The sequence below is a fragment of the Hylobates moloch genome, unplaced genomic scaffold, assembly GCF_009828535.3.
Source record: "Hylobates moloch isolate HMO894 unplaced genomic scaffold, HMol_V3 SCAFFOLD_6, whole genome shotgun sequence".
Lineage (NCBI taxonomy): Eukaryota > Metazoa > Chordata > Mammalia > Primates > Hylobatidae > Hylobates > Hylobates moloch.
Genome location: NW_026652281.1, coordinates 14,035,630 through 14,042,036, shown reverse-complemented (window position 1 = coordinate 14,042,036; position 6,407 = coordinate 14,035,630). Strand labels below are relative to the sequence as shown.

Sequence of the window (6,407 nt, the reverse complement as noted above, 5' to 3'; positions counted from 1 at the left end):
TATGAAATTCTCCTGTGAATAAAGGATATTTGTTTAAGGAAATAAAAAACACTACAAATGTGGCAGGGGCGTTCAGCTGGAGTATCCTGTTAAGCAATATGGGTGCTTTATTTGGGCTGTGCTTTCTTGGTATATGGTTCTTTAAGAATATGAGAATATAGCAACATCAGCTAGTCCAGGCGCAATGCTATTAACCTGAATGGTCAGAGCAGTTGCAGACTTGGGAGCAGTTAATCAACTAATGGATATTTCTGTAGAGAGAAACTATCTAGTGAGGACATATGAGTTGTACAACACAAGTGGTCAGCATCATGACTCCTCCACTCCAGAACAAAAATCCCTTTTTCTGTGTTACCTTGCTGCCTGTCTGCATCTACCTTTTCTCCTCCTGTGCCAATTCACTACCATTCACCATCGACTTACTAAATACATTGTTTACAAAGTGACCAAATATAATTATGGAATAGAGGGTGTTTATGAAGAAGACAAACAATTTTATTTTAAAATATATCTTACTCATATTCGTGATTCATAGTGAAGCAAGACTGGTTTTTAAAACATTATAATGCATTTTTCATTACTTATATTTTATAGTTTTATTTTAATATAAGAAACCATAATAAGTATAAATAATGACTCCGAATCTCACCACCTAGATAAATTCAGGAATCTTCCTTTTTCTAGGTGGCATGACTTTAGACTTCCACCGACGAGGTAAAGGATATTATAAAACATTTTCAGAAGCCCTTTCTGAAATGGGAAAAATGGTGTTTCATTGTTGTTTCAATTTGTACAGTTTTTTTTGGTGGAGGGGTCAGGGTCTCCCTCTGTCACCCAGGCTGGAGTACAGTGGCGTGATCATGACTCACTGCAGCCTCAACCTCCCAGGGTTCAAGCGTTCCTTCCAGCTCAGCCTCCCAAGTAGCTGAGACTGCAGGCACATGCCACCATGCGGGTTAATTTTTTGTAGAGACAGGGTCTCACTTTGTTGCCCAGGCTGGTCTAGAACTCCTGGGCACAGGCCATCTTCCCACCTCGGCCTCCCAAATTGCTGGGATTACAGGTGTGAGCCACTGCGCCTGGCCTTAATTTCTATCAATTTAATTGATGTTCTCTATTCTTATTTATTGGCCATGGCTAAAAATGCTTATTGTGTCTAATTTGTGCTTTTAAATATGTTCGTGGGATAGCTATATTTACATGCAACCCTCAGGATATGGGATAATTGTTTATATGTATAACAAACTTTAACAGCTTATTCTTAACAATAATGGGTAAAATCTGAGAAAACGAATTGTATCATTCCTATGTATTATTCATGAAAACATTTTTAGATTTTCTTACCGAGATGTAGAATGAAGCAGTAGTCTGTCAATCTGTTAGAAACTAGACCAGTGGTTCTCCAAGTGAGGTTCGCCAGACCAGCAGGATGAGATCAGCTGGGAACTTAAAATTTGAATTCTGGGGTCCTACCCAACTACAGATCAGAATCTGGGGGTGAGACCCAGAAATCTGTGTTTTATTAAGCCCTCCAGCCAATTCGGATGTACCATGAAGTTTGACAACATTTGGAGTAAACCAACAATGAGGAACCTCATGTGAAACGCTACTTGAGACTTTTTCTCACCCCCCACTGTAATGTCAATACGCACATTTTCTTTCTTTCCTTTTTTTTTTTTTTTTTTGCATCCAAAATCATTTTAATAAGAGAGTAGGATCCAGGGTTAGTTTTTGTAGCCTCAGCTGGCCCATCGGCCTCTGGCGCGCTCGAACTTCCGGCCCTTGGAGTGGACGTAGGGTTTGGTGTGGCTGTGTGGGGTTCCCAGGGCCTTGTCAAAATGCCCGTACACCTTTCGGCCCTTGTGAGGACCGGAGAGCAGGATGGTGATGCAGCCCTTGGGGGTGTCCAAGGTCAGCTGGTCGAAAAGTGAGGATCTTGCCTCCTGCCCTGAGGACGCGGCTGCGGGCCAGGCTGGTCACACTTAGCACACACATCTTCAGTTTGGGCACCTCCTGAACCCGCACGTCATCTGTTATGGTCCCCACAATCACGACCGTTTTGTTTTCCCAGCCAGGAAGCTTCATCTTCCGGATCATCTGGGAAAGGGACAGAGGTGGCCGGTTGGTGCGACTCATAAACAACCTCTTCAGCACAACCTGGTTGAATGTGGAGTTGGTTCGTCTGGCCAGAAACCTGTACAGCTTGACCAACAGCCTCAGGTACATATCCGGGCTCTCGGGCTCCTTGCGCCAAACCTTTCGGTCCTTGTTGTGGCGGATGTCAATTCCCATGATGGCATCTCCTGTTCGGCCAGGTACGGAAAGAGAGAACGGCCAATGTGCACATTTTCTATTAAGACTTCTTTCTCTCCTTCTCTCTCCCTTTCTTTTTCCCTCTCTCTTGCAGAAATTCCATCCATTTGTGTCTTTATTTTTTAATCTTGCCAAGATAATAGCTTTAGTAATGCATTGCTACATGTGGAGAATCTATTAACTTTTAAGATAAAAAGTTCATTTGCTAAATTCTCCCCATATGTTCAAACTCATAAAGTACTTGTTCTGATTGCTATGATACAAACAAGAAACATATTACTCAATTTGGCATAATTTTAGGAATACTTCTGTGGTCCTGCATTAGCACCGACTTTTCAACATGCTTTATTAAATTCTAAAATCTTGCACACTACATGTCATTGTGGTAGTTACAGTGTATATCAAGATTTTTAGGTTAAAATCTTAAAGTAAAGCATATTTGTTCCTAAACGCAGTAAGAGGAATAAGAGCACTATTAATATTTTTATGATTAAAATTGTTTATGTTAATATTTTCATATGCCTTATCTCATTCAATTATCATAATAATTCTATGAGGTGGGACCCACTGTTATTTTGTTTTGCTTAAATATTTGTAGGTCTGCTGAAATATATACTACAAATAGGACTGAAAAAAAAAAACACTCAAATTTAAAATTTTTTAAATTGTTAACTGTTTAATTAAATTCTACTCATCACAACGGATTCCAAATAGACATTAGATAAACCTAAAGGCTTCTAGTGAAGTAAAATATTGTTAAACAATTTTCATATTTCAATTTTAGAAAATACCTATGTAATCTAACATTGTAGTATATATAATTTTTAATAGGATTTTTATTTTAAAAGGTTTTAACATGTTTTTTTTTCTATTTCAGTAATTATTTGGAAAGGTAATTTATGTCCTAAAAAATTGTAACTATGGTGTTGTGAATTTAGGCATCTTCTAGGCTAGGGAGTTTTTGAACAACTCATAAAAGTTCTCTCTTTTTACTGCATCCACTCCAGCTCATCATTTTTTCAATATTGAGGAGGTTATAAATTCATGGCTTCAAAGAATGGTACCATACTTAAAGTACAATAAATAAAAAAATGAAGCCCATTCTCCCCAAAATTAATTCACTGTGGTTCTATTAAAGGTGATCAGAACTCAAGAATCATGCAAGAACATACTGCCTACTTAAGTGTTACTTTAGGAGCTACTTTTTTTTTTTTTTTTTTTCTTTTTTGAGATAGTCTTACTCTGTCATCTGGGCTGAGTACAGTGGCAGAATCTCAGCTCACTGCAACTTCTGCCTTCTAGGTTTAAGTAATCCACTTGCCTCAGGCTCCCAAAATACTGGAATTACAGGTGTGAACCACTGCACCTGTCCTGAACTACTCTTTTAGAAGTAGAAGGAACTATATTTACTTTTGCTGTAGAGTCTCAGCTATTCAAAAAGCAATGTTAAAAAAATTGAAATCACTCATTTTCTCATTTGCAAAAAAGTAACTACATGGGATCTTTAGTATAAACACACATTTAGTAAAAACAAATGAGAGATGATACTTCCCACCCAAACTGGATTTTTTGGAATTAAAAAATTGAGATGGTTTGAACACAAATAAACTAAGACATCAAGGTTTCTATAACCCTTGAATAGAGAGAAGGGTTACAGAATAGAGAGAAAACCTAAGACATATTGAGAGGTGACAGTGTGCTGGCAGCCCTCGCAGCCCTCGCTCACTCTTGGCGCCTCCTCGGCCTTGGCACCCACTCTGGCCATGCTTGAGGAGCCCTTCAACCCACCACTGCACTGTGGGAGCCCCTTTCTGGGCTGGCCAAGGCTGGAGCCAGCTCCCTCAGCTTGCAGGGAGGTGTGGAGGGAGAGGCGTGGGCGGAACCGGGGCTGCGTGTGGCGCTGGTGGACCAGCGCGAGTTCTGGGTGGGCGTGGGCTTGGTGGGCCCCGCACTCGGAGGGGCCGGCCGGCCCGCAAGCCCCCGGCAGTGAGGGGCTTAGCACCTGGGCCAGCAGCTGCTGCGCTTGATTTCTCGCTGGGCCTTAGCTCCCTCCCGGTGGGGCAAGGCTTGGGACCTGCAGCCTGCCATGCCAGAGCCTCCCCCCTCCACCTGCCCCCGCCGGTGGGCTCCTGTGTGGCCTGAGCCTCCCCAACGAGCGCTGCCCCCGCTCCACAGCGCCCGGTCCCATCCACCGCCCAAGGACTGAGGAGTTCAGGCGCACGGCGCAGGACTGGCAGGCAGCTCCACCTACGCCCCAGTGTGGGATCCACTGGGTAAGCCAGATGAGCTCCTGAGTCTGGTGGGGACTTGGAGAACCTTTATGTCTACCTAAGGGATTGTATATACACCAATCAGCACTCTCTATCTAGTTAATCTGGTGGGGACTTGGAGAATCTTTATGTCTAGCTAAGAGATTGTGAATGCACCAGTTGGCACTCTGTATCTAGCTCAAGGTTTGTAAATGCACCAATTGACACTCTGTATCTAGCTAATCTAGTGGGGACATGGAGAACTTTTGTGTCTAGTTCAGGGATTGTAAATGCACCAATCGGCACCCTGTCAAAATGGACCAATCAGCTCTCTGTAAAACAGACCAATCAGCTCTCTGTAAAATGGACCAATCAGTAGGATGTGGGTGGGGCCAGATAAGGAAAGAAAAGCAGTCTGCCCCAACCAGCAATGGCAACCCGCTTAGGTCCCCTTCTGCGCTGTGGAAGCCTTGTTTTTTAGCTATTTGCAATAAATCTTGCTACTGCTCACTCTTTGGGTCCACATTGCCTTTATGAGTTGTAACACTCACCATGAAGGTCTGCAGCTTCACTTCTGAGCCAGCGAGACCACAAACCCACCAGAAGGAAGAAACTCCGAACACATCCGAACATCAGAAGGAACAAAGTCTGGACATGCGGCCTTTAAGAACTGTAACACTCACTGGGGCGGTCCACGGCTTCATTCTTAAAGTCAGTGAGACCAAGAACCCACCAATTCCGGACACAATATGATATCATCTTTTATGAGTAATTTCATCAATTTGTGTATGTAGTAGCACTCTAATGACAAAAAAGGAGATAGAACATAATGATTCCACAGAATAAATGGACATGATCCCATGATTCTAGACTGTTGAGACCTGACCTTCCTTGCAGAATCAATATGTACAGTTTTGTGCGTGAGGAATATATTCCATTACATTCAGAGAAGTATTACTTATAAAATGAAATTCTTTAGAAATGTCATGTGAGATAAAGCATGTGTGAAGTTAAGGGGCAGTTCAATTTGTAAATTTTTGCCTACTCAAAATTTACCCCGATCGTGGCTTTGGGGCATTCCCCAGTGAGTTAACTGGTGAGAAGCAGAGGGCTGCCTACCAATAGGGCTGCCAGAGGGCCACACCTCCTTCCTTGACTCTGGAAGTCAGCATGTTGGCATGCATCTAATATTTGGCTGACTGCTTACTCCACTGTCAGGCCTGGTGCTACTGAGCAAAGACGGGGACACCTAGGTCCACATTCTTGGCTCCTCAGAGCTGCCTTGAATTCTGTGCATTTTCTAACTTAAGTCCTTGGGAATCCCTTGGAGTTGACATTATCTTTCTACTATATTTCCGTATTGCTTATGGTCACAAGCATCAGTTTCTTTTGCTTATAATGAAGACCTCTTATTTAGAAAAATATTTTGCACATATTTCTTAAGGGTTTACTATAGTTTTAGTAATGTGCAGATGTTGCCATTTTATTTACTAAGAAAAATCGTGGCTTATGCCTCCAAAAATTTGCAATCTCCAGATGGAGGTGAATCAGTATGGAAAGTGCTACATATATCATAATAAAATAATGAGTGTTAATACGTATATTAAGAAACCAAAAGATAATACAGAATTTCAGGGCATCTCAACAAAGTACCAAAGAGTTTTTCACATATGGTGGCTCTGCTTTTACTGGGAAAATTTGCAAAACAATGATGTATGTGCATTTGTGTGTACTTTTTTTTTTTTTTAAATAAAGGTATATATAACTTTCTTGAAGCTACCCAATCCAGAATTAACAAAAAAACAAACAAAAAAAAACCATGAACTTCTGTCTCCAGGTAACAAA

General features: G+C 41.7%; 1 pseudogene; it reads right to left on the bottom strand.

The window, feature by feature from the left end:
- Positions 1-1,406: 1,406 nt before the first annotated feature.
- Positions 1,407-2,292, bottom strand: LOC116470798 (large ribosomal subunit protein eL18-like; annotated as a pseudogene).
- Between the last annotated feature and the right edge of the window lie 4,115 nt (positions 2,293-6,407).